The 27841-nt window shown below is 38.8% G+C and overlaps 1 pseudogene; it reads left to right on the forward strand.

Annotated features, from left to right (window-relative positions):
• The first annotated feature begins 305 nt into the window (after positions 1–305).
• On the forward strand, positions 306–27754 carry LOC122753261 (annotated as a pseudogene).
• Positions 27755–27841: the final 87 nt, after the last annotated feature.

A 27841-nucleotide genomic window follows, 5' to 3' on the forward strand; every position in this document is an offset into this window, starting at 1 on the left:
TTAGGCACTGTCCCCCCTTCCACCTCATTTTGCATTTGGCACACCCTCCACCGCTGGCAGCTACTCTGAGCAGGGGTGTGTGAAGAAGTGCCGTCTTGGGAGCCTCGAGGCGGGTCAGAGCCCGGGAGCCGGAGCGAGGGCGGCTAAGCGCAAGCGCAGCTTCCCCCGCTCCTCTCCGGGCGGTCGCGGTTCCCCCGCCCGGCCTCCCGCTCTTCCAATCAGAACCTCGCATTCCGTGCGCACGTATCCTAGAGATGGGGAGGCTGGGGAAGGGGCGCGGGGGGGAAGGGGAGGGGAGAGGAGGAGCTTGTGGGGAGGACGAGGAGGGAGCCCAGTCTCTATCTCACCGACCGGAAGTGGCCGTTGTAAACTTCACCTCCCTTGGGGCCGGCCCCTTGGCCTGATCCCCTTCCCCTTTCTCTTTCTGATCCCGCGGTCCTAGAAGCCGCCAAGTTCCGTCAGTCCCCTCCCCCCACCGCTGCACCCCTTCTCCCCACCCAAGCAAAGTGTTTCTACTACGCCCTCCACCTTTTCCTCTATGCCGGGGGCCAGCAGGCCTAGGTGGTTCGGTTTAGTTTGGAGGTTAGGCCCTGCGGGACTCCAGCCTGAGGCCATCTGTGGGGGCGGCTGAGACCCGCTGAGGTAACGGGTGGGGAGGGGTAGGGGTGGATGATTGGGGGAAGGGGCTGCTGGAGTCCTCTCCGGAGCCCCAGGGAGGGGGAGGGCGGTGCTGGGAAGTGGGAGGAGCATCTTCTGTCTCGGGGTCTGGGGAGGGGGCCGTGCCCTGAATTTGGTGGAGCTGTGATGGATGGCCTCCTTCCCCTTTTCCTTCTCTGTTTTCTAAATGCGTTTTTAACTTTGTGGAAAATCAGTCCTAGGTTTCCCTTAGTGAAAATAAGAGACAGGGATAGACAAAGTCTCATGACAGTTTCCCCAAGATTGTTCAATTTCTGCTAGGACAAATATTTCTCTCTCTCTCTGTCTCTCTCCCTCCCCCCTCCCTTCCTCTCTCTCTCTCCCCCCTCCCTTCCTCTCTCTCTCCCCCCTCGCTTCCTGTCTCTGTCTCCCGCCTCCCTTCCTCTCTCTCTCTGCCTCCCCCTCTCCCCGTTTCTGTCTGTCTCGTGCATACAGTCATCTTTGGTGACGAAATGTATTGGCTGTATGTCCGAGCGAGGGACCTTTTGCTGCTTACAAGTTACTTAGCATTTAAGGCTTAGGTACACTATGCTACATTGGCTAAACTGGATGGGAATGGTTTCTAGATAAAAGGCAGGAGAAGGAGCTCTTACAGTCCAAGTGTTTCATCATTAGCTCCCTCAGAGGTGGAGAAATTGCTTTGTCATCTTTAAATTGCAACATAAATGTCAGTTACGGCTATTGTAGTGTTGAAATGACCCAGGACCCCGGAATCGGAACAAGGTTCTAGTATCAATCCTGTGTCATTCCGGGCAAGTCTTTTAACCTCTGCGGGTCTCAGTTTCCTCATTTGAAAATGAGGCAGTTTGGCTTACAGCATAGAGGTGGAAGCAACCTTAGAGGTCATGTAGTGCCAACTTCGGGGGAGGGCCCCCCCCCCCGTCCATTTTACAGTTGAGAAAACCTTGGCTCAGAGGGGTGAATTGATTTGTCCGAAGTCACACAGATTGCAAATAGCTGGGCCAGTATATTAGGTCCTCTGCTTCCAAAACGAGTGGATCAACAAGTAATTTGTTAAATGCCTACTATATGCCATTCACACACCAAGGATTCACATACAAAGAATGAAACATTCCCTACTCCCAAGGCTTTACTTACTTTACTTACTCCTTTTTTTTTTTTTTGGCGAGGCAATGAGGGTTAAGTGACTTGCCCAGGGTCACGCAGCTAGTAAGTGTCAAGTGTCTGAGGCCGAATTTGAACTCAGGTCCTCCTGAATCCAGGGCCGGTGCTTTATCCACTGTGCCAACTAGCTGCCCCTACTTACTCCCTTTTAATGTGAAAGAAAACAAATATATAAACAAGTATATATAAAGAATCAACATAAATAGAATACAAAGTAGTTTAATACAAGGTTATATGGGAAGAAGGAGCCCATCAGTTGGGGTGATCAGGAAAGGCTTGGTGATGTTTCTGCAGTGTCTTGAAAGAGGAAATTAGTTCTAAGAGATAGAGGTGAGGAGGGAGTGCATAGTGCCAGTGAGATGGTAGTGTTGTATGTGTGGAACACAAGGCTAGTTTGGGTAGATGACAGAATGTTTTAGGTGCGATGATGCTGGAAAGATAGGTTGGGGCCAGGTTTTGAAGGGCTTTAAAAGTTCCTCAGTCAGTAAGCATTGACTGGAGGGTGATTTCTGCCCTCAATGAACTCACAATCTAATGTGGGATACCACAAGCAAATAAATATGTATGAACAAGATCAATACAGGGTAAATAGGATATAACTGACAGAGGGAAGGCATTAAAATTGAGAAGTGATAAAGGCTTTTAGTAGAAGGGATTTTTGCTGGGACTTGAAAGAAGCCTGCAAGCCTGGAGACAGAGATGAGGAAGGAAATCATTCTAGGCAGAGGGGGACAGCCACAGAAAATGCCTGGAGCTGAGAGTTAGTGTCATGTTTGTGAAACCACAAAGAGGCCAAGTCCCTGGATCAGAGTATGTGGCAGAGAATAAGGTTCTAGAAGACTGAGAAGTTGAAGGGAGGGTAGGTCATGAAGGACTTTGAATGCCATATATCCTCAAGGCAATAGGGAACCACTTGAGTTTAGAGAAGGGGGATTACATGGTTTCACTTGTGTTCTAGGAAAAATCACTTCCATGCCTGAATGGAGTATAGATTGGGCAGACAGACTCACTATCAGGCTATTACAGTAGTCCAGGCATGAGGTAATGAGGGACTGCATCAGAGTGATGGCAGTATCAGAGGAAAGAATGGGGCCTATTAGAGAGATGTCTGAAAGATGAAATTGACAGGCTTTGGGAAGAGATTGCATATGGGGAGGTGAGAGGGTGGGAGTTAAGGATGACTCCTATGACTGAAAGGGTGGTGTTGCCAACTACTACCATAGGAATGTTAGGGGGTGGGGGAGTAGTTGGAAGAAAGATAATGTGTATAGTTTTAGATATGTTGACTTTCAGATATCTACTAGATATTTAGTTGGAGGTGTCTGAAAGGCAGTTGGGCATGTAAGACTGGGGGATCAGCAGAGTGGTTAGGTAGATTTGAGAATTATCAGCATGGAGATGATAATTAAATGTATGGGAGCTGATGAGATCACAAAGTGAAGCAATAAAAAGGGAGAAGAGGATCCAGTATGAAGTTCCGTGAGAGACCTAGAATTAAAGGCATGACCTGAATGAGGGTCCAATAAAGGAGACTGAGGAGGAGCAGTTTGATAGATAGGAGGAAAGAATGGTGTCCTGAGGATTTGGAGAGAAGAGAGTATCATGGAGGAGAGAGGGTGAGCAACAGTGTCAAAGGCTGCAGGGGTCAAGAAGGATCAAGTTTGAGAAAAGCATTGGATTTGGCAATTAAGAGATCTTTGGTAATGGTAGAGAGAGCAGTTCAATTGAATGATGAGGTCAGAAGCTGGATTTTAGATGGTTAAGAAGAGAATGAGAAGAATGAAAGTGGAGGAACCTGCCTGGAGCTTAGCCATAAAGGGTAGAAGAGATAAAGCATGATAATCAGTGGGATGAAATGTTCAGGTGAGGAATTTTTGACGCTGAAGGAGACATGGGCATGTTTGAAGACAGTAGGCAAAGAGCCAGTAGACAGGGAGAGATTGAGATGGGGGTACGGTTAATAAAGAGGGGACAGTGTTTTAGAGATGAGATAAAAAGGCTAAATGGACGTGTTTATATTTGATTCTAGAGGCATTTGGGATCCATTGGAGTTGTTGAAGAAGGGGGCTGACATCATCAGATCTGTACTTGAGGAAAATTACTATGCCTAAAGTATGTAACGTGTATTGGAGTGGGAAGGGAAGGAAATAAATATGTGTGTGTGTGTGTGTGTGTGTGTGTGTGTGTATGCATGCCAGGCATTGAGCTAAGCACTTTTTTTTTTAAAGTAAGGCAATTGGGGTTAATGGACTTGCCCAGTGTCACACAGCTAGTAAGTGTTAAGTGTCTGAGGCCGGATTTGAACTCAGGTACTCCTGATTCCAGGGCCGGTGCTCTATCCACTGAGCCACCTAGCTGCCCCAAACATAAATATCTCATTACATTCTCACAATAACCCTAAAAGTTAGTTACTATTACTATTCCCCATTCTGTAGCTGAGGACACTGAGGCAGATGGAAGAGGTTAAATGACTTTTTCAGGGTCATGCAATTAGCTAGTTAAGTGTCTGAAGCTAAGTATCAATTTAGTTCTTCTCACTCCATACCCAGTGAGGCAGGTCGATCAATTAGGAGGCACTAATATAAGTGAAAGGTGATAGAGGCCTGAACTAAAGTGATGGCTCTCTGAATAGAAAGGCGATGTAGAAATGATTTGGCAACTGATGGGTTAGGTGGGATGAGGGATGTGAGGAATCCAGGATAACACCAAGGTTATGAACCTGAGAGACTGGAAAAATAGTGGTGCTTTTAATAGGGAAGGGAGGAAGAAGGGTGGGTTTTGGGGGAAAGATGAGTTCTGCTTTGGACTTGTGAAGTTTGAGAAGTCTTCAGAACACTTAGTTTGAAATATCCAATAGATGGGACTTAAGACAGGGAGAAACTGTCTGGAAATCTATATCTATATATATGTGTCTATGTCTATATAGTTCTATCTCTATGTGTATTTCTATGTCTGGAGAGATATAATTTTTTTTGTTGTTGTTTTTTTGGTGGGGCAATGAGGGTTAAGTGACTTGCCCAGGGTCACACAGCTAGTAAGTGTCAAGTGTCTGAGGCCGGATTTGAACTCAGGTACTCCTGAATCCAGGGCCGGTGCTTTACCACTGTGTCATCTAGCTGCCCCCTGGATAGATATAATTTTTTTTTTTTTAGTTTTTTTTTTTTAGAGAGGCAATTGGGGTTAAGTGACTTGCCCAGGGTCACACAGCTAGTAAGTGTTAAGTGTCTGAGGTCAGATTTGAACTCAGGTACTCCTGACTCCAGGGCCGTTGCTCTATCCACTGTGCCACCTAGCTGCCCCGATAGATATAATTTTAAAGCTTGATTTATATTATAACTGTAAACGGGTATGTTGGAGCCAGCTGACTGCTGATTGTTAAATTTTCAGTGTAAACATTTACAACTTGGAAATCTGCTAATAATACAAATCAGGGTCTGATTTATTGTTTTTTTTTGATGGTATAGATATAAGAATGAAGGAAGAAATGTTATTAATTCAGATTAAACTTAAAAATGTGTCCCATATATATTTTTTATTCCTGACAGCCAGTTAAATATTTACCAGCACTTTGCTGTCTACATATCTGTACCTCCATGAGCCATATGCATGGAGATAATAAATCCATGGGATCTGATGACAGGATACTTAGAGTAGGTGGAAAGAAAAGAGGGCCTGGGATAGAAGCTTGGATAATATTCACAGTTGAGGGGATAGGCTTATGGATGATGAGTCAGGAAAGAAGTTGAGAAAGGTTTAAGAGGAAAACTAGAAATTCCATCTGAAAAAAGTTCAGAGAGATGGGACAATAGTTTCAGGAGAAACAGGAAAGAGAAGAGAGTATCTTGCAGAAGAAGGTAGCAGGTATTACCAAAAGCAGTTAAATTCAGAAAAATGAGGACTGAGATAGGATTGTCAGATTTGACAGTAATGAGGTCATTGGTAATTTTGATGTCTTTAGTTCAATGATGAAGTCAGAAACCACATGACACAGGGTTCTTTCTAATGTACTATAATTTTTGGGTTATTTCCAGCTCTGAAATTATGTGAATTCATCAAACTATTTTTAAGGCTGGTGTTAGAGAGCTGGGACAGATACTTATCATAAGTAGCTGCAGATTGGGGCCCTGCTTCTATATTCTAATAATTACTCCAGTAGCTCTACAACTTGACACTCCTTTTGTGACCCTTAAGGGCAAATCACTTATCTACTCTACTCCTTAGTTTCCTCATCTGTCAAATGAGGGGATTGGAGGGGCAACGAGGTGGCAAAGTGGCTGAAGCACTGGCCCTGGATTCAGGAGGATCTGAGTTCAAATGTGACCTCAGACACTTGACACTCACTAGCTGTGTGACCCTGGGCAAGTCACTTAACCCTCAAAATAAAACAACAACAACCAAAAAACCACAACAAAATAGATACCAACATTTCATAGTAATTAGTGGCAAATGAGGGGATTGGAGTGGTAACTTCTAAGGTCCCCCCCAGTTCTAAATCTGTGATTTTGCAATTTTGAGTCAGGGTGATGGCAGCTAGTTAGATGGAATGGTTTTGAGGCATGTGTATAATTGGTATAGATAATAATAAGTTATCTTTCTGGTGAAAATGTAATTAATATTTTTTTGCAGTGACACAGAGGAGAACTTTTGGTAGTGGTGGTGGTAAACTTGTTAGAGAGGGACTAGATTTATTCTTCTTGACCCCAGAGGACAGAACTAGGGTCAGTGGGTAGAAGTTGTGGAACTTTCAGAGACATTCCAAAGTAGAATAGGGTATCTCAGGTAATTTGATTTCCTGTAAAGGGAGATTTTCAAGCAGAACCACTGATGCCCAATTGTAGGTATATTTTGGAGGGGATTCCTGGAAATATGGTTTGAACTAGAATAGCAGATGATTTCTAAGATTTATTTCAGCTCCTGAAACTAAATAGTTTTTTCTTATAGTTCACCCAGAAGTTATAAAATGATTGCTATTTTGGTTGTCCTTTAGTCATCAGTTGTGACTGACTCTTTGTGACCCCATTTGGAGTTTTGTTGGCAAAGGTACTGGAGTGGTTTGCCATTTCCTTTTCCAGCTCATTTTATAGATTGAGGAAACTGAGATAAACAGTTAAGTGACTTGCCCCGGGTCACATAGCTAGAAAGTGTCTGAGGCAGGATTTGAACTCAGGTCCTCCTGACTCCAGGCCCAGCACTCTATCCACTGTGCCACCCAGCTGCCCCATAAAAAAGTTACAAAGAGACAATTGCTTGCTGCTAGTAGTAGCTTAGCCACTCATTATTACAACTACCCCTACATTGCATTTCTAATATCTTCATTATTTCTAGCTATTTTTTACCTTTTAAGCATTCTTCATTTTCACTATTGTCACCTCACTCTTTCCTTGCTCTTCACTGTTTTTGGCCAAAAGTGAGGAATGTGTGCTTTTATCTTTCTGCTGGCCTTTTTAACAGTATGGGAAACTGTCACACTTAACTTTGTTTTACCTGTAAGCTCACGATTTTGTCCTAGTAGTCTTTCTGTTGGAAACATAAAGAGCTAGGCCTTGTTCCTGGATGAGGAATAAATTGACACTGTAAAGTCTTTACCTTTTGGTGAAAGTGATGATCCTCATCTATTGACTGAAGAGATGGATTCATCAGCTTTTACTATTTGATAAATAGAGATTATATGTTGGTCTTGCCTTCTTGTATATGTATGTCTTCTGATGCATACAGATCTTATGAATTTGTCTCCCTGTTAAGCAGACTGTTACCAGCTGTTAAGTCTTTTATACCCTCAAATTTTGGGGGGGGTCAGAACTTATGGATCTTTTTAGGCCTTTGTCATAGTCCAGGAAAGTAGACCCCCACAAAATAAGTACATAATTTTGCTTGAGAAAGATAACTTTAATAGAACTCTGAGCCCATGAACTGTAGGGGAATTCTTAGTTCAGCAATTAACACACCATTCTAGATCTATTGAACTACCAGGTACATGAAATGGGCTATTGCATAAATTATTAATACAATAATGAATGTGCAAATACATAAAAATGATACCCAAATAATAAAAATAGAATAGAATCCTTAAAAATAATCCTTAAAGTATAAGGCATACAGATTATTCCTTTGAAGAGGATTATAATGGATTGATTGATACTTCTATTAAGCCTAGTTGAGCTAATCTGGATGGTGCTTTGCAGACTTTTCAGTTTTTACCAGAGAGGAGGAAAGAAGTAGCAAGAAAGGTTGATCCTCTGATTAATCACAGGGAAAGGAGGGTAAAGGAGAAGAACATGACAAGCTGCCTCTTTTGCTCAAATTTGATAAAGGGAGAGAGGGAACAAATTCAAGAGGCTGTTCTCTACTAGAAAGAGAGAAGCAGTGCTTAGGAGATATGTCTTTTGTTATAAGCCAAAAAAGAGGTTGAGATCTGAACTGCAGAAGCCCTGTTATTGCATCCAATCTAATGAGGTCACATGCTTCTAATTCTGTGCCCTATTAGATCTTTCCCCACTAGTGAGGATGCATGTTTCCTAATTCCTTTGGAATTGTAGTTGGTTATTGTATTGATCAGACTTCCTGTGTTTCGAAGTGCTTTTTTCACAATATTACCAATACAGTATGAATTGTTCTGGTTCTGCTCACTTCACTTTACATCAGTTCATACAAATCTTCTCAGATTATTCTGAAACTATTCAATTCATCATTTCTTTTTTTTTAACAGGGCAATGAGGGTTAAGTGACTTGCCCAGGGTCACACAGCTAGTAAGTGTTAAGTGTCTGAGGCCGGATTTGAACTCAGGTCTTCCTATATCCAGGGTTGGTGCTTTATCCACTGTGCCACCTAGCTGCCCCCACACTTAATCATTTCTACAATACAATAGTATTCAATCACTTTCGTATATCATAACTTGTTCTGCCATTCCCCAATTGATGAGCATTTCTTCAGTTTCTAATTATTTAGTATCACAAAAAGGCTTTTATAAGTATTTTTGTACATATGGCCCCTTTTCCTCTTTTCTTTGTGATATATACCTACTAGTGGTAATCCTGTGTCAAAGGGTATATACAGTTTAATAGTTTTTGGGTATAGTTCCAAATGATTTTCCAGAATGGTTGGATTAATCCATAGATTTACCAGCAATTCATTGAAGTACCAGTTTTCCTACATCCTCTCCAGCATTCTCCTTCTCTCTCTCTCTTTCTCTTTTTTGGCCAGGCAATGAGGGTTAGGTGACTTGTCCAGGGTCACACAGCTAGTGAGTGTCAAGTGTCTGAGGTTGGATTTGAACTCAGGTCCTCCTGAATCCAGGGCTGGTGCTTTATCCACTGCGCCATCTAGCTGCCCCCATTCTCTTTTTTAAAATCAACTTCTCCAATTTGATAGGAATGATGTATTTCCTTATAATAAGTTTTCATGGTAACAAAAAACAGATCCATATATTGGTCATAGCTGAAAATGCATGTCTCATTCTTGTACCTCTAATTCATCATTACCTCTCTGTAAATTAAGCATCACTCTCCAGTCTCCAGGGATCCTCCTTGGTTATTATTACATTAAGTAGAAGTCTTAACTCTTTCAAAGTTGTTTTTCTTTACAATGTTGTTATTGTTTTAGTTTTTCTCACTTCATTCTACCTCAGTTTTTATAAGGTTTCCCAGTTTTCTTTTAATCCAGTCTTTTAGTTATTTTTTATGGCATAATATTCTATCACATTCATATATCATAGTTTCTTCAGTCATTCTCTAATTGATGGTGTTCCTTTTAGTTTCCAGTAGTTTGCTATAATAAAAAGAGCTCTTCCAAATGTTTTAATACATATGAGTCCTTGTCCTCTTTTTCTTACCTCTTTTTGGTCTTTTCAGGGTCAAAAGATATGTATAGTTTGGCCACATTTTGGTAGTAGTTCCAAATTGCTTTTCAGAGAGACTGGACCAATTTGCAGCTCCATTAATACTATACATGTATATCTTCATAGCCCTTACAAAATTGTTGTTTTCTTTTTTCTTTTTTTGTCATATTTGCCAATCTGATGGCTAAGAGATAGAATGTCAGAGTTGTTTTATTTGTGTTTTTATTATTCATTGTAATTTGAAGCATTTTTTCATATGATTTTTAACAGCTTGCCATTTTTCTTTTGAGAAGTGCCTGTTCATTTCCCTTGACCACTTACCTATTGAGGAGCAGCTTTTGTTCTTGTATGTTTGAATCAATTTGGATAGCAGTCCTTTATCAGAGAAAATTGTTGCAAAGATTTTTTTCCTAGTTGTTTCCCTTCTGATTTTCCTTCTGTAGCAATTAGTTTTATAGATTTTTGTTTGTACAAAAAGTTTTTAATAATCTCCTTCCACTGACTCCAATTTATAACATAACCTTTTACATCTAGATTATGAATACATTTGGAGTTTATTGTGTCATGAGATGGGTTTTGTTTTGTTTTTTGGCGGGGCAATAAGGCTTAAGTGATTTGCCCAAGGTCACACAGCTAGTAAGTGTCAAGTGTCTGAGGCCAGATTTGAACTCAGGTCCTCCTGAATCCAGGGCGAGTGCTTTATCCACTGCACCACCTAGCTGCCCCCATGAGATGGTTTTTATTTTTAAATTTTTTTTAGGTAATCGGGGTTAAGTGACTTGCCCAGGGTCACACAGCTAGTAAGTGTTAAATGTCTGAGACCGGATTTGAACTCAGGTCCCCCTGACTCCAGGGCCAGTGCTCTATCCACTGCGCCATCTAGCTGCCCCAAGATGGTTTTTAAAAAATATATTTTTATTTAAATCATTAAGTCTTCCACAATTATGTGTAAATTTTTTTCACATTCATTTAAAAATTTTTTGAGTTCCAAATTCTCTCTCCTTCCCCTACCCCTTGAGAAGGCAAGCAGTATGATACTGTTTATATTTGTTGAAGTCATGAAAAACATGTTTCTATATTACCCATGTTAGAAAAGAAAACACATGTAAAAAACCCAAGAAAAATGAAGAAGGTAAAAAAAATACTTGAATCTGCATTCAGAGTTCATCAGGTCTCTCTCTGGAGGTAGATAGCATTTTTCATCATGAGTGCTTTGGAATCATTGTTTTGATCATAGTAGCTAAGTCTTTCACAGTTGATCATCCTTACAATATTGCTGTTACTGTGTACAGTTAACCAAGAAGCATTTATTAAGTACTTCTTATGTGCACAAGTGATATTGGAGAGAAGGAATATAAAAAGCACTTCTAAAGATTATAAAGACAGGCATGCCTACTTAAGACATATGGATAGAGATGGAATTTTCATTATAGCTTCTGAAGGCCTTCGGAAGAGGGGCAGATTTGGGAAGTAACCAGCTGACTACCAAGAATGGGATTGGATTTTTGGAGCATGGTTTAATATATGTAATAGAGAATGTCTTATCCACAGTACAAATGGAAGAGAGATTCTTTACAGTGGGCGAGTTTCTCCAACTATTTTTCTTGGAAGGTAATGTAGTGTTGATTGTATCAAGCCCCAAAATATTATAAGGATTCCTTGGTGAAATATATGATTACTTAAAAGAGATTGATCTATTAATCGATATAGGAAAAACCACGTGGATGAAGAGTGCCTTTTGTCCAGATTGACATGCAATTAGATTCATTCATTCATTCAGTAAACATTTTTGAAGTGCCTACTATGTGCCAGGCACTGTGTTAAATGCTGGGGATACAAAATGAGGAAAAAGGCAGTCCCTCCCTCAAGGAGTTTACAATCTAATGGAGAAGACAACATGCAAACGAATTATATACAAAGCAAGCTATATACAGGATAAATAGGAAACAATTAAAAAAGAAAATACTGGAATTAAGGGCTTAGGGAAGGCTTCCTGAAGAAGGTGGAATTTTAGTTGAGACTTAAAGGAAACTAGAGAAGTCAGTAGTCGAAGTGGAGGAGGGAGAGTGTTCCAGGCATGGGGGATAGCCAGAGAGAATACCTGAAATTGAGAGGAGTGTCTTGTTTGTGGAACAGCCAGGAGGCTGTTGTGAATTGAAGAGTACTGTTGGAGGTAAGGAGTGAGAAGATTGGAAAGGTAGGAGGGGGCTAGGTTATGAAGGACTTTGATTGCCTAACAGAGTATTTTGCATCCCTCCCCCCACCCTCCAAGGACATAGGAAGCCACTGCAGTTTATTATGTGGGGTGGAGGTGGGGGTGATATGATCAGACATATGTTTTAGGAAAATCATTTTAGTGGTTGAATGGAGAATGTATCGGAGTGGGGGAATGTATAGAGGCCAGCAGACCCACCAGCAAGGTGTGGAATAATTCAGGAGTGAGATGATTAGAGTCTGCATTAGAATGGTGGCAGGCTCAGAAGAGAGAAGTTGGGTGTGTTGGAAAGAGAGAACAAAGGTGAAATCTACAGGCCTTGATTACTGCTTGGGTACTGGAGGTGATAGTGGGGAATCCATTATAACTCCCTAGGCTTTGAGCTTGAGGGACTGGCCTTGATAGTATAAGGGAAGATGAGAGTAGGGGAGGGTTTGGGGGAAAGATAATGAATTCTGTTTGGGACACAATTAGTTTAATCTAGTCCAATATGTCTGAAAGGCAGTTGGAGATGTGAATTTGGAGATCATGAGACAGTTTGGGGCAGAATAGGTAGATGTGAGAATCATCAGCATTTAGTTGTGCCTGAGTCTTTGTGACCCCATTTGGGGTTTTCTTAGCAAGATACTGGAGTGGTTTGCCATTTCCTTCTCCAGCTCATTTTATAGTTGAGGAAACCAAGGTCAACAAGGTTAAGTGATTTACCCAGTCTAAGGCTGGATTTGAATTCAGGTCCTCCTGACTCTAGTATTCTGACTCTTGTGTTCTATCTACTGTGCCATCTAGCTACCCACATCATCAGCATTGAGATGGTAGTTAAATCCATGGTAACTGATCAAGTGAAGTAATATGAAAGGAGAAGAGAAGAGGACCCAGGACAGAAGTCTGAGGGACACCTGTAGTTGAAAGGTGTGATCTGGGCTTAGGGGAAAGTAGACAGAGAAGTAGTAGTCAGATAGGTAGGAGGAAAACTGGGAGAGTAATGTCAGGAATCCTAGAGAGAAGAGAGTATGAAGGAGGAGAGAGTGATGACCAGGGTCAAAGGCTGCAGAGAGGGCAAGAAGGAAGAGGAGAAAAGGCCATTTATTGGATTTGGCAGTTAAGAGATCATTGGTTTACATGTGAATTATCCATCTATTTAGAACTTATATCTTGACATTTCCTCGTAAAGCAGTAGTTTATTCTCCAAATTAATAACCATGTATTATTTAGATGACTCATTAATGAAGAAGGGCACCAGAAAAAAAAGGATTGCTCCCTTTACCCTGACTCTAGCCCTTTCAACCTCGTAGGTAAAGGCTGTGGAAAATAGACAAGGAGTATCTGTTTGAGAATTCTTTCATCATTTTGGTCATTTGTCTCCAGTGAATAATAACATTAATGAAAAGGATTAGACTTTGTGTATTAAGACTATAGATCAAGAGAGTTTAGGTTCTAGTTATGCAACATAAAATTAATTCTTTCAGAACCATATTTTTATTACATTTATTACTTGGAGGACTAATTTATTCTGTTACTATTTTCAATGTTTATTTCTTACAGACTTCTTTATATCCACTTATCTCTGAAGCGAAAGACATCTTTGAAGGTTTTCATTTTCTATAAGTAAAAAGGAGAATTTGGGTGGTTTATTAAGTCAGACAACATCATCATGAGCATCAATCCAAGTAATATTAATGCTGAAATCCAAAGGTAATCCCTAAGTCTTTTCTGTTCATTAATATTATAATAGGACTGGCTATGATAAAATTTCATGTTTAAAAAATCTTATTTGATCAATGTTGAGATCAGGCTGCTGTACTTCTAACTTAGGTGAAACAGCAAGATGACCTATTCTTCCCTTCCCCTCTCCCCTCTCCCACAAATTATTAAAGATGTAAAGTTTGTCTTTAGAGCCCTTACGCCTTCTTTTTCTTCTTCTTCTTCTTTTTTGGCAGGGCAATGAGGGTTAAGTGACTTGCCCAGGGTCACACAGCTAGTAAGTGTCAAGTGTCTGAGGTCAGATTTGAACTAAGGTCCTCCTGAATCCAGAGTTGGTGCTTTATCCACTGCACCACCTAGCTGCCCCCAATCCTTATACCTTCTGATAGCATTTACCTCCCATCAATATGCTATCCTTTGGCTATCCATCCCTCCTCTCCTTTGATATATTGCTTCATTCAGGGCCACCTTCCTCAATCTCCTAGATTTGAAATTATGCCTTTCCCCATCCCCAAATCAGGACTGTTTTTCTCAGCAGCTGTGTATCTTTATTATGTATTAGGAGATTTTTACTTCCTAGAGTCTTTGAGCTGGAAGTGACTATTAGAGTAAAGATGTCAAATATGAAGCTGGAAACAATCCAATATTCAATAAACAGTCATTTTAAAAATTATTTATTTTTAATATTTATTTAAAAATTTTTGCATTCCAAATTCTTTTCCTTTAGCTCCTCCCCCATCCATTGAGAAGGCAAGCAGGAAATCAGTTATACATGTAAAGTCATACAAAACATATTTCCATACTAGCCAATTTGTAAAACAAGCAAACAAAGAAAAACAACAAAAAAATAAAAAGATAGGCTTCAGAATAGATATGAACTACAATATATGGTAAATGACAATAGTAATCTAGTATATGATAAACCCAAAGATCCAAAGTTTGGGAAAAAAACTCATTATTTGACAAAAACTGCTGGGAAAACTGGAAATTAGTATGGCAGAAACTAGGTATAGACCAGTATCTCACAGTGTATACTAAAATGAAGTCTCTTATTTAGAGCATTTAGTTCAGCTTTTCAGTTTTACAGGTGAACAAACTGACGTCCAGAGAGATTAAGTGACTTATTCAAAGTCAAACAGATACTAGCAGGCAGTGGGGCTTAAACCCAAGCCTTCTGATTTAGAAGCTAGTATTCTTTCTATTAATGGTATTGATAACTTACATTTATATCCATCCATTCTCCTTTGATCCTTTCAACCACTCTGTGAAAGTAGGTTCTCTAATTCTCTTGGAATTATTATCATTTCACAGAGGAGGAGGAAATTGAGGCTTACAGAGGGTTAATAACATGTTGTAGGTTAGATTTGTACGGGTCTCTTCTGACCACATTTTTTTACATTTTTTACCTCTAAACATATTAAAGTAATTTATAGTGAGACTTCAGTGATTTATGGTAAGCAACTTTTAAAGGGGTAATTACTTTTTTTTTTTTTTGGTGAGGCAGTTGGGGTTAAGTGACTTGCCCAGGGTCACACAGCTAGTAAGTGTTAAGTGTCTGAGGCCAGGCCAGATTTGAACTCAGGTCCTCCTGAATCCAGGGCCAGTGCTCTATACACTGTGCCACCTAGCTGCCCCGGTAATTACCTTTTAAAAGATGAGATTCCTTTTTTTTTTTTTTTCATTTCAGCAAACATTTTTATTTAAAGTTTTGAGTTCCAAATTCTGTCCCTCCTTCTCCCCCCTCCCCATTATCTCTCCCTGAGGTGGTAAGCAATCAGAAATAGGTTATACATGTGCGATTATGTAAAATATTACCACATTGGTCATTTTGTGTAAGAAAACTTGAATAAAAGAAAAAAAAGAAAGTGAAAAATAGTATACTTCAGTAATTAAAATAAATTCTTTATTTTTTTAGAATAATAAGCATTTTTTTTTGTGGAATAATAAACATTTTTTTGGCAGGGCAATGGGGGTTAAGTGACTTGCCCAGGGTCACACAGCTAGTAAGTGTCAAGTGTCTGAGGCCGGATTTGAACTCAGGTCCTCCTGAATCCAGGGTCAGTGCTTTATTCACTGCACCACCTAGCCACCCACCTGCTTGTCATTTCTTTGTTTCTTTGTTTTTTGTGGGGCAGTGAGGGTTAAGTGACTTGCCCAGGGTCACACAGCCAGAACATGTAAAATGTCTGGGGCTGGATTTGAACTCAGGTCCTTCTGAATCCAGGGCCAATGCTTTATCCACTGTGCCACTTAGCTGCCCCTGTGCTTGTCATTTCTTATAGCACAATAATATTCCATCACCATCATATACCATAGCTTATTTAGCCATTCCCCAATTGATGGACATTCCTTTGATTTCCAGTTCTTAGCTATCACAAAAAGAGCTGCTATAAATATTTTTGGACAAATAGGTCCTTTTCTCTTTTATGTGGTGTCTTTGGGATATAAACCTAGCCTTTTGGGCATAGTTCCAAATTGCTCTCCCTTTTAGTTGGATCAGTTCATAACTCTACCAACAGTGGATTAGCATCCCAGTTTTCCTACATTCCCTCCAATATCCAACATTTTCCTTGTTACATTTGCTACTCTGATAGGTGTGAGGTGGTACCTCACAGTTGTTTTAATTTGCATTTCTCTGATCAATAGTGATCTAGAGCATTTTTTCATATGATTATAGCTTTGATTTCTTTGTCAATATCAGTTCTTTCTATGGAGGTGGATAGTATGCTTAATAGATGAGATTCTTAATTCAAATGAAACTATTTTAATGTATGCAAGAGGTAGTTTGATTAGATTCATATTTCCCTTTGTGTTTTTTGGTTTTGGCTGCCTCTTTCTCAGGATGTTAGATTAGGTGGCTTGCATGAAAGGGGTCTCTGTGGCCTCTAAGATCCCTTCTACTTTTAAATCTATGATCCAATGAGCCTAAACACTTTTACTGTTAAGTAACCTATCAATACATTCCTTTCAGAAATATTAAATCCAATGTTTTCTAGTTGTATGCTGAGGTTCCTTAAGAACAGTGACTTTTAAAAAATTTGGTTTTTTTTTAGCTCTTAACACTTTACTATTAAGTAGGTATTTAATAAATACATATTAGTTGAATTTCACATTTAAAATTCTATTGAGGGGCAGCTAGGTGGCGCAGTGGATAAAGCACCAACCCTGGATTCAGGAGTACCTGAGTTCAAATCCAGCGTCAGACACTTGACACTTACTAGCTATGTGACCCTGGGCAAGTCACTTAACCCCCATTGCCCTGCAAAAAAAAAATTCTATTGAGGGGTTTGAATTATATAGCCTCTAGGGGACATCCTCTCTATGATCTTATATAACATTACTCCAATAGAGACAAACCTTGGCTCTTTATTACCATCTTAAAGCACATATCGCATTCTCATTGTTTCTTTGTCTGTTATATATCCTCTGTGGGAAGATATTTCCTTAGTATGTGCCTTGAAAGCTCCACTATATCCCAACTTGATGTGATATAACATAACTGTATCTTTCTTAACACTGACTCCTGACTTCCCTTGCTTTAGAACTTCTTTCTTCCTCTTCTGGTTATCCTTTGACTTTTTTTTTTTTTTTTGCTGGGCAATGAGGGTTAAGTGACTTGCCCATGGTCACACAGCTAGTAAGTGTCAGGTGTCTGAGGCTGGATTTGAACTCAGGTCCTCCCGAATCCAGGGCTGGTGCTTTATCCATCGCGCTACCTAGCTGCCCTATACTTTGACTTTGGATGTTGAATTTTCAGGATTTATATTGAATATTACTTTTATTTCTTGGAACATTTAGCTTTATAACATAGTTCAATTTGAATATAGCATGCTTTATTCAAATGAGTGTTTTGCCTTTTGATTTGATAAAATATGCCAGGTTTGTTTGTCAAATGTTTGCAAATAGAAATATTAGAGTATTTGTATATCGAGAAGCACTACACTGAATTACTGAGGACATAAGCGGACATATGGAAGAAGAGAATGTGTTATGGTTATTAGGATATTAATTTATTTTCAAAAGAATTTTATAGTTTTACTTCATCTGTATTAAAAGTATTCTTTAATTTAAACTTGGTGTGCTCTTTCCAGAGATACTATTAAAAAACTGTGTCATAGTTAATTGGATCTCAGACCTTCAATAGACCATTACAATGTTTGTTTGTCAATTTAAAAAATTTGAACATTTAGTTGGAGAAGCTGTGGGAAAATTGGAACACTAATCCATTGTTGGTGGAGCTGTGAACTGATCCAACCATTCTGGAGAGCAATTTGGAATTATGCCCAAAGGGCAATAAAGCTGTGCATACCCTTTGACCCAGCAATACCACTTTTGGGTCTTTTTCCCAAAGAAATCATGGAAAGGGGAAAGGGACCCACATGTACAAAAATATTTATAGCTGCTCTTTATGTGGTGGCAAGGAATTGGAAGTTGAGGGGATGCCTATCAATTGGGGAATGGCTGGACAAGTTGTGGTATATGAATACAATGGAATACTATTGTGCTGTAAGAAATGATGAGCAGGAGGAGTTCAGAGAAACCTGGAGGGTCTTGAGTGAGCTGATGATGAGTGAGATGAGCAGAACCAGAAGAACATTGTACACAGTATCATCAACATTGAGTGTTGATCTACTGTGATGGACTATATTCTTCTCACCAATGCAATGGCACAGAAGAGTTCCAGGGAACTCGTGATGGAAGAGGATCTCCAAATCCAAGAAAAAAAAAAAGAACTGTGGAGTATAGATGCTGAATGAACCATACTATTTCTTTTGTTTTTGATGCTGTTGTGTTTTTTTTCTATTTTGAGGTTTTTCATCATTGCTCTGATTTTTTCTCTTATAACAGGACTAATGCAGAAATAGGATTAATGTTATTATGTGTATATATATGTAACCTATATCAGATTACCTGCTGTCTAGGGGAGGGGGGAGGGAGGGGAGGGAGGGAGAAAAATCTGAAATTGTAAAGCTTGTATAAACAAAAGTTGAGAACTATCTTGACATGTAACGGAAAAAAATAAAATACTTTATTAATAAAAAAAATTTGAACATTAAAAAAAAATCACATTTGCATGCAGTGGGAGAAGAATTTCATGATTTTTAGAAAAATATGATTTTTATAATACTTAATTTATATGGCAAGGTCAAGGAATTAAATATTCTACATAATTATTTGGTATGGGAACTGAATCTGCTCTCTTACAGAATTAAAAAAATTTGATAGCTGAAGCTTACCCTTTTAAGTTCCTAGACTCATAGAATTTAGAGCTAGAAGGGACCTTAAAGGGACCAATCTATTTTACAGATAAAAAAACTGAGGCCCATAAAGGGAAGATAACTTGTCCAGGCTCACAAGGATAGTTAAGTGTTAGAATCATCTAAAACTTAGAAACATTTCGAAGGTCATCTTTTTGAAACGCATCACATACTCTTCTGTGTTCTTAAAAAAAAGAGCATTGGGGCAGCTAGATGGTGAAGTGGATAGAGCACCGGCCCTGGATTCAGGAGTACCTGAGTTCCGGTCCGGCCTCAGACATTTAACACTTACTAGCTGTGTGACCCTGGGCAAGTCACTTAACCCCAATTGCCTAGCAAAAAAAAAAAAAGAGCATACTGAATTTCATTTAATCATTCCTGAATAATCCAAAGTATTTAAAAATGTATTTATAATGCAGGTTTGAACATCAATTTTTGTTGTAACAACTTAATGCTCTCAGGGGCTATTGAGAGGTTTATTATCCCTAAGTTAAGTAGCTCTAGATGACTGTATATTGGGGGCTTATTTATGTGCTTTTTGGGGTCTCTTCTCTTAGGCTATTATATGTCATATTTTGCTCCCCAAATAGATGATAGCTTTCTGGAAGATAGTGACCACTTTTTACATTTTCTTTTCATCCCCTAATGCTTTAGCATAGTTGTTTGGTAAATAGTCGTTGAATGAATGAAGATGTGCTGAAGTGCTAAAAGAAATGGAAGTTATATTTATCTCAGTAAGTTTTCTCTATCTTAAGTGGAAATTTGCTAGCATGCTCCTATGTTTATATAAGGCTATGTGAATACCTATACTATTATTATATACATTTAGGTTTGCTAGACCAGTGCAGAAAAACCTGCTGTTTTATAATTGGTACCACATCTAAAATTGGGATGAACTTTTACTTAATGGATAATCACCTCTTTACAGTTAAACTATTGTGTCAAGAACAGAGGAGGTGAGCTGTACTGGATATAGGGTTCTGAAGACGAAATGGATTTTCCATTTTATATAATAAAGTTATAGCATTTTGAGTACTGCAAATGAATATGCAAAACAAACATGAAAACTATGCATTGGTGGGGTTGCTCAAAGAAAATTTAGTAAGTGGGGAGATCCACTGGAAGGTAGAAAGTTTCTGAAAATGATGATATGGATTGTAGGATCTAGAAGTTTGTAATACCGCAGAAACCATCCTTCACTTGAAAAATTTGTGGTAGTGAAACTATGACGTTATTTTGCCTTGAGGGGATTAAGAGAATGAGAAGATTATAAAAGAAGTGGCCAGGGCTAGAGATGTTTTATACTACCACTTAAAGCCTGTGTATTTCCTAGGCAGCTAGCATTTTCCCTAACACACATCGGAAAAGCCTTTCTTTCTCTTGTTAACTTTTCCTTCTCTTTATGAGATAAAATGCTCTTATTTTAAATAAAATGTGTTTCTTATGCTAATGTATCAAAACCATTGGGAAGTTTAAATACCACAGTTATATTTTATGATTTCATTTAACAGGTTAAAGAATACTGCTATTGACTTAAAAGAGATGCATAGAAGCAGTGAGGCAGATTTGGATTTTATTACAGATCTGAGAAAGAAACTCCATCGAGCAAAAAAAGAAAAATTGGAAATAACGACTAGCCACAATGCCCAGGTAAGTTTTATATATTGGTGGGTACTCAAAGAACAGTTTTGTTTGGAAATAGGAAGAATACCTGGAATTAATTGCTGTATTGTGGAAATAGTTTTTTGACGAATCTAGTATATTCATTAAACCCTAGGATTTGATTTTTCAATACATTTCATTTTACTGCTACTCTCCTTTAAATATTTGTAGTCTATTTTTTGAAAGAAAAATTGAATATGAGGAAAATAAAAGTTTTTTAAATGCATATGTGTTATGATTAAAATCTAGGGAAAATAAACAAATAAAAGATTAATTAATAGTGGCTTTGCTTAATCCTTTGTTTTAAAAATCACTGCTTCAATTTGTTTTATAGGATGATATGTTCTTTTCTTGCCCAAATCAATTCAGTTTCTCTTCAGGTTTAAAACAGAATCAGTGAGTGGCACAAACTCCTTGACTCTCCACATCTTTTGTAGATGTTATTTTATTGCTTTTCCTTTTAATCATACTCCATACCTATAGAACGGTGTCCTGGGACTCCTCATTCCATCTCTTCCCTTCATGCTCTCCATGGCCAGAAGGACAGTGGTCTAACTAGATAAATAATTATTTACCTTTGCCTAAAATGTCCTTACCTGTTCTATATTCCAAGTGTTGACCATAGTCCTACTTAGGACACGAAGTATTTTTTCCCTTTATTTGAGATGAGAAAAGCCTAAAGAAAAATCTGTAATTTACAAACTTGCATAATTGGCAAAACTTATTTTTTGTTACTCGAGGTCATTGTCTGTTCCTTCTTCAGTTTCTCTTAAATGGGCCTCTGACTTTCAGATTCTCTCCTCATTTACTGTCATGCATGCAGTTATCATATCTGGACAGCTGAATTACATAATTTTCTCTCAATCCTTTCTCCTGCTTTGGGTCCTATCTCTAGGGTTGTAGACTTCAGGGTGAATATCAATTATGTTCTGAAAGCCTACTCCTCTTTTCTTGCTCCTGACCTCTAAAGCCTGTTTTTTTTGTCTTTGATATATCTCCTTTATGTCTGTCAACGTATCATTATGCCATTATATTCACCGATACTTTGGAATACATTGCTCTGAATAGGGAATGAGAAAAAAAACTTAAACAATCTGCCTGCTTACCACACATATGGTCTTTTTTGTGCCATGATGGAAAACAAAACTAAGAAGAACACCTGCATCAGATGAAGGCCATACTAAAGAAATTCATGTTGGAGGTCACATAATCTTGAAAATACTGAAAGATTATCAGGGAAGATATTCAACAGTTGGAAGTTTTATCAAAGCTGATAATTAAAACCCCCCCAAAAGGCAACTGAAAACATAACTATCAAACCATATGCCTATCTTTTCATCTTTAAGAGAATAATGTTCGTTTGTATTGAGGGTATCAATGAAAATAAGAAAAGAGAACAGGTAGCTTTGACACTGCTTTTACTCTTGTTACATGTCCAAGTTTATTTTATTTTTTTAACTCAAGAGTTTAACAGTTTAAGGAATTGATTAGCTAAACAGCACTGTGTCACAGTCTGGCCTCAGAATACCATTAGACTTTGATGACAATCTATGATAGTTTCTATCATATAACACAGACTATAACACTGTATATATGCTATATCAATTTTTTCCAACATTTTTTGGAAATGATAAAGTCCTCTAATATTATAAAATATTGTATCTTTCCCTACAAAAGCATCTGTATTATAAATACTTGTTAACTTAGAAAATAGATAATGGTAAAAATTCAGTAATACTTTTATTTTATGATTGTTATATTAACAATTACAGTGATGATGGTGATGCAATTTCCCTTATCTCTGTACTTTGAAATATGTTGTATATATTGCATATTGTTTCTTCTTTGTATAAATTCATATTCATTATTAGGTTTTAAGTTCTTGAGACCAAGAATTATTTTTTACTTTTATAATCCTTAGAGCATCTAGCACAGTGCTTTGTATATGGTAGACACTCAATAATTATTTGTTGAATGAATGAAAGTATAGGTTATAGCATTAGACCTAAAAGAGACCTTTGGGATGATCCAGAGCTCAGGAAACTGTGGTCCAGGACGTTGAGACTTGTAGAAGGTCACATATGTAGTCAGTGGAAGTTTCCTTCCTCCAAGATGTTATTTCTATTATGTTTTTTTTAGTCTTAGTTTCTTTTTTTTTCCTTACAGTTCTTTGAATAGAATTTTATTGTCCAAAATATATGTAAAAACAATTTTAACATCAATTTTTAAAAAACCTTTGTGTTCCAACTTCTCTTCCCCCCCCTCCATTCGTACCCCCACCCACAAGAACTCAAGCAATTCAAAATAAGTTATACATGAGTAGTCATGGAAAAATTCCCATATTAGCTGGTTGTGAGAGAAACAGTCAAAAAACCCCAAACGTCAGATTAGCAGCTTCTACATTAAAGGACAGAAGGGCATAGAATATGATATTCCAGAGGGCAAAAGGAACTGGCACTTCAGCCAAAATCACTTCAGAATTGTCAAAGAGGAAATGAAAAAAATTTAAATGTGTTTCCATCTGTTTTCAGATACTGTCAGTTCTTTCTCTGCAGATGGGCTGCAATCTTCATAAGTCCTTCAGGGTTATATTGGATCATTGCCTTGCTGAAAATTACCACATGCTTCCCATCAGATCATCTCCCGCTATTGCTGTTATTTTTGTATACAGTACATTTCATTCTGCTTCAGTTCATGTAGGTCTTTCCAGGTTTTTCTGATAGTATCCTGTTCATCATAACCTGTATATAGTACTTTAAGCTTGACAGAGATTTTCTTCATAAAAGCCCAGCAAAGTAGGTACCATACGTTTTGCCATTATAATCAATCATCATAACTATTTCCCTCCATCCTACTCCCTTCCCATGGCATTTAGTCTATCTTCTTTTTACCTGTTCTTCCTCAGAAGTGTTTTACTTCTGACTATCCTCTCCCTTGCTCTGCACTCCCTTTTTTCACCCTTCCTTCCTTATCCTCTTCCCCTCCTATTTTTCCTGCAGGGTTAAATAGATTGCTCCTCCCAATTGGGTATGAAAGCTATTCCCTCCATGAGCCCACTCAGTGAGATCAGGGTCCCTGAGCTAATTCTGTGTTCTAAATTTTTCTTCCTCCCACCCTCCTCAACCCTCCCTCTGAGATCAAGCAATTCAGTATGTCACACTGGTGCAGTAACGCAGAACATCTTCATCTTCCTTGAAAGTGTTTTTCTTTTTACTGCTCTCTCCCCCAATCTGCCTTTTCCTCCTTCCTCCCCCCCCCCCACTCAGGGCAAAAATATATTACTATACCTACTTGAGTATGTATGTTAGTCCCTCTTTGAGCCAATTCTGATGATATTGAGGTTCACTCACTCCCAACTCCTTCCCCCTCTTCTACTCTCCTCCATAAGCTTTTTTCTTGTTTCCTTCATGTGAACTACCTCTCCCCAGACCATCTCGTTCCCTTTCTCCCTCTCCCAGTTATTCCTCCTACACCTCAACCCTATTTTAATGATGACATAAAATACCCCACCCTGTCTGCCCTACAAAGAACAAAACATAAATGCTTTACAGATATCATCCCTTCATATTCAGTTCAGCCTTGTCTTCTGTGAATTTCTTACTGAGATAGTTCTATGATTTCAAAGTATTATCTTCCTATGTAGGAATGTAAACAGTTTGATCTTTTAATATCCCCTCATGAAGTCTTTTTCCTGTTTACCTTTTTATGCTTCTCCAGGGTCTTGTAATTAAAAGTCAAATTTTCTATTCAGTTCAGGTCTTTTCATCAGAAATGCTTGAAAGACCTCTTTCTCATTGAAATCCCGTTTTTGCCTCTGAAAGATTATATTCAGTTTTGCTGGGTAAGTGATTTTTGGCTGAAGTGCCAGTTCCTTTGCCCTCTGGAATATCATATTCTATGCCCTTCAGTCCTTTAATGTAGAAGCTGCTAGATCTTTTAGCCTTATTGGAGCTCCACAGTATTTGAATTCCTTTTTTTCTAGCTGCTTGCAGTATTTTCTCCTTGACCTGGGAGTTCTGGAATTTGGCTATAATATTCCTGGAGGTTTCCTTTTGGGATCTCTTTCAGGAGGTGATCGGTGGATTCTTTCAATTTCTATTTTAGCTTCTGCTTCTAGAATATCAGGGCAATTCTCCCTCACAATCTCTTGGAGGATGGTGTCTAAGCTTTTGTTTTGGTTATGGTTTTCAGGTAGTCAATGATTTTCAAATTCTCTCTCCTAGATTTATTTTCTAGGTCAGCTGTTTTTCCAGGGAGATATTTCACATTACCCTCTGTTTTTTCATTCAGTTGGATTTGCTTTACTGTGTCTTGGTTTCTCATAAGGTCACTAGCTTCCATTTGTTCAGTCCTAATTCTTAGGCAGTTGTTTTCATCAGACAGTTTTTTAATCTCCTTTTCCATTTGGCTTTTCAAACTGTTGACTTTTTTTCTCATTACTCTCTTGCATCACTCTCATTTTCCTTTCCATTTTTTCCTCCACATCGTCTTTCTATTTCTCCTACTTTCTCTTCAAAGTCCCTTTTGAGAGCTTCCATGGCCTGAGACCAGTTCATATTTTTCTTGGAAGCTTTGGATGTTGGAGCTTTGACACTGTTATTTTCTTCTTCTGAAGTTGTATTGTGGTCTACCTTACCCCAAAGAAGTTTTTGATGGTCTTCTGCTTTCTCTGCCTACTCATCCTGGTTATTTTTTGCTTTTAACTCCTTAAAGTATGGCACTGCTTCCAGGACACACTGTTCAAGCTACAGTGTGGCCTGGGGGATGGTTGGGCTTCTTCTCAGCCTGCCTGGCCTTCCTTTCCTTTGATTTTAAACCCTCCATTGGGGGATGGTGGGGGGGGGTGGGGCTGCTTCTCCGCTTGACTTCTGTTCTCAGTTTCAGAGGGTCCCAGGTGTTTTGGGTTGAAGGGGGGCAGATTTAATCTCACCCTGGCCTGTTCTCAGGTCCGGAGATAACCTCAGGCCTATTTACTAAGCAACCAACCAGCAAAGCTTTCTGTGGTGTGGTTCTCAGCTTTCGATGAGGACTGCTGCCCTGCTCCCTCCCCCACCTGGGTCTCCGCTGCTCAGGATTTCTTCCTGGCTGCCTACTGGGGTGGGATGGTTGGATCCTTCCCCCAAGTCCACTAGTACCCCTGCACTTCCCCCCCTCCCCCACGGCAAATTCTCGGGTGGGTGTCTGGTGTGTCGACTGGACTGCGGGGTTAGGCTTTATTGGTGGCCCAGCACGGCCCCCTGAAATCTATCTATAGCTGGAGAAAACTCTCAGCCCATATTTTTGTGTGTTTTTCTGCCCCGAGGGTTATTTTATTGCTATTTTTGGGCGATTGTATCAGGAGCCCTGTGAATTATTGTCTTTCCTCCGCCATCTTGTCTCCACCCCCTAGTCTTAGTATCTTAGAGAAGTTTAAGATGGAAAAAAGTTGTGCCTGACCTGTGGTAGAGCCTTCCAAGCTTGTATTGGTCCTGATCAGCCACAGTAATGTTATTTTGGTCCTCTTTTGATTATGAATTATGAATATTCTCCAAGACTGACTTGGGCTCTTGTTTCTCACTTGGTGACCTCATAACCTACCATGTGTCTAATTATTGAGTCTATGCCGATGAATTCCAAATCTAAATATTCAACCTTGTTTCTCTCCTGAGTTCTAGCTGCATGTTCTCTAACTGCCTATTGAATATTTCAAACTAATTGAGTTGGTCAGAGAAATGTTGCCAAAATAACCAGGAAACTACTTAAAGCCAGGAAAAGCATCAAGTCCTTTCAAAGTTCAGATATGAGCCTTGGCAGCAAAGGTGTAGAGTAACAATCATTTGCAAAACATTTCAAAGGAAGAATTATAGAAAAGTAGTGAGCAGTATTTGTCGCATGAAAAAATAAAAAGAAATGGACTAGAAAAAGATCTTAAAAGGCTTTCAGATCATGTCGTGGAAAAATTGGTCTGAATAATTCCAGAAAGGTTTAGTTTTTATTTGTATTATACCATGCTTCTCATGGAAGTTCAAAAAGTAGGAGTTTATCAGAACTTTTGAAAATGCCTTAATGACATTTCTGGTGTTTTCATCAAGTAATACCATTAATAAAAGAAATAATATGAGAGAAAATTATACTTAAATGGAAACCATAAAAAACTACATTGTTAGTGAATTTGCCTTTTAATTTCATTTATGTCTAGCTAAAGGACGAATACAGTTTGATTTCTCTTCAACTTTGTAAGAACTTTTGGAACTTTAAAAAATGACTTTTTTTCAACACAGCTTAAATGAGAAACATCCAGCTGATATCATTGATAATTGCTGTGAGCCCTTTCAGGCTCCTCTTTTCGTCTTTCAAAATATGAAGCAATTTTGGGACTATCTGCATATGTAATTAAAACAATCAGTATTTTCCTTGTTGCATTTACCCATTTTTAACTGATACATTTTAGGGTTTGTAGTATTTAAAACATTTTCAGTGTTAGTGATGATTTTAGAAATCTATTTTCAGCTGTTAACCTATGAGAGTCAGCTTACCACGCTCTCGATCTGAAGTTGAAAAACGGGGAGGCATTTCGACCGAGTCCTCGAATATGAACATGCTCTTGCTAGGAAGGAACCTTGGCCTTGGAAGATTTGCTATTGAAGAAAAATTAGTTGAGGCCCATAAAAGAAAGAACCACTTACGAGGTACAATATATTTTTCATATTTTAGCTTTATAAATATGAGCATGGGTTTATGTATATTGCTTGTATGTCTCCCAAAGTAAGACCTACCAAATTAGAATAGGCAGCCTACCAATTGTAGGTCTATAGTGCAATTCTGCTAACCTCATGTTTTATAGCCTGTGAATCTGGAAAATCTACCAGTACATGCAGAAAATTGAACTGCTTCCATTTGAATTGTCTTAGGAAGATTCTGAAGACTACCTGGCAAGATAAGGTACTGGACACTGAGGGCAGTCCTCTTTCTTTCTTTCTTTTTTTGAATGTAACAAACATTTTTATTATAACTGAGGTCCTTTTCTTGAGCTGAACTGCAGGCATTCAAACTCTATTGCCGAGACCACAACTCTGAGGGGCTGGCCATGTCATTTAAATGCCAAACATATATTTTTCCTAAAAGACCTATTTAATAGAGAACTGTTACAAGCAAGTGCTTACATGGATATCAGAAGAAGCAATAACGGCACTTTCAAGTTCTCTCTGAAGAACTTTGGTATCAGTTGTAAGACATGGAAGACTAGCACAGGACTACCTAGCATGCATGCTCTCATCAAATAAAGTTCTGTGCTCTTTGAGCAAAGCAGGATTGTGGTGGCCTCAAAAGAAATGTGAGACATACAAAGATGGGAGAATCATATCTTCCCA

The sequence above is a fragment of the Dromiciops gliroides genome, chromosome 1 (assembly GCF_019393635.1).
Source record: "Dromiciops gliroides isolate mDroGli1 chromosome 1, mDroGli1.pri, whole genome shotgun sequence".
Lineage (NCBI taxonomy): Eukaryota > Metazoa > Chordata > Mammalia > Microbiotheria > Microbiotheriidae > Dromiciops > Dromiciops gliroides.